The sequence below is a fragment of the Rhinichthys klamathensis genome, unplaced genomic scaffold, assembly GCF_029890125.1.
Source record: "Rhinichthys klamathensis goyatoka isolate OS25496 unplaced genomic scaffold, OSU_Roscu_1.1 h1tg000433l_1, whole genome shotgun sequence".
Lineage (NCBI taxonomy): Eukaryota > Metazoa > Chordata > Actinopteri > Cypriniformes > Leuciscidae > Rhinichthys > Rhinichthys klamathensis.
The window spans coordinates 690,412-691,758 of NW_026606929.1; the positions used below are offsets into that span (position 1 = coordinate 690,412).

General features: G+C 32.5%; 1 long non-coding RNA gene across 1 annotated transcript; it reads left to right on the forward strand.

The window, feature by feature from the left end:
• The first annotated feature begins 431 nt into the window (after nt 1–431).
• LOC130071224 (uncharacterized) lies at nt 432–1,347 on the forward strand. Its single transcript, XR_008803982.1, has 3 exons — nt 432–565; nt 681–731; nt 1,295–1,347. It is a non-coding gene; the product is annotated as an uncharacterized LOC130071224 (long non-coding RNA).

The following is a 1,347-nucleotide window of genomic DNA, read 5'->3' on the forward strand; positions in this document are numbered from 1 at the left end:
TTTGTGAATACGGCCCCGGATCATCATCTCTAAGACGCTATGAACCATTTGACTAGTAAATAAAACTTCAAACATACACTAATGTCAAACATACACTAATTGTGTTGGTACAAATTTTAATGTTTTTAAAGAAGTTTCTTGTGTTCACCAAGACAGCATTAAAAACAATAATATTGTGAAATAATATAATAATATTGCTAGCAAAAGTTGTCATAGGTGATATGTTTTAAAAAACATTCAAAACTTAGACATAAACTTTGAAATAGCAAAAGAGGAAACAACCCCTTACAGTTTCACATAATGTGTCATTGAATGAAATACAATGCAAGTCAATGAAAGAATGCCAATTAATCCACTAATCATACAGAACTCTACAAAATACACCTCAGTCAGATATGATCTTTCTGCTTACCCTTTCTCTGTTTAATTTTCTTTAATTTCATGCTGACAGATGCAGCCAAAAAACAAGGAGCAAAAGTGGTGGAAGCCGAGGAAAAAATAAAAACCTGGCTGAAGTATAGTGGAGACCGAAATGGAGGAAGAAAAAAAAGAGCAACAGAAAAAGGTACACAAGGCCTTTTTAAGGCTGATCAAATATGTTATTAATTATTATATATATTAATATATAAGTTGTAAGTAATTTACATTTTGATAATTACTATATTTTTTCTTTAACACAGAAAAGCAGATGCCTCCCCCTCAAGCAGATTCCAGCAGCTGTGAAAGTGAATGTAAGTGTCTTCCAATGATTGTTTTTTCTTCCTCTGTCTAAACCCTCCACTAAACAGAGGTGTATTTCATCTTTACTAGGCGTACACTGCATTAAGATGTATAATTAATTTGCTACCCCAACATGATGAAAATCTCTTGCAGGTGGGAAATACATACTACTGTTCCCCCATAAAACTATACACTCAACTACTAACACCATATTTTTTCAGTTACACAATATATACCTTAGGTCTAAAAAAACACACAAAAAAAAAAAACACACAACATACACTAAATCACTAAATTAATGGTTAAAATCCATAATGCACCAGAAAAGAAAATTATGGTATTTTAATGGGCATTTTGAGGTAAGTTCTAAGAGTCAAATGTGTAATTTTCAACGTTTGATATGTTGACTATGTCCTTTTCGCAAATGATCACATTCTGCTTTTCTGTTTGCTGTTTGTATATTTTACACAACACCCCAACTTTTTTTTCTGTTTTGGGTTGTGTAATTAAAATAGGACGACACATCTTAAATGTTCTAAAAAGTTGTTTGTATGTTTGTTGTTTTTTACAGGAGTGTATGCTGCTACTTCTCCTCCTCCGCTCCGTCTTCATCATCAGAGCCACACA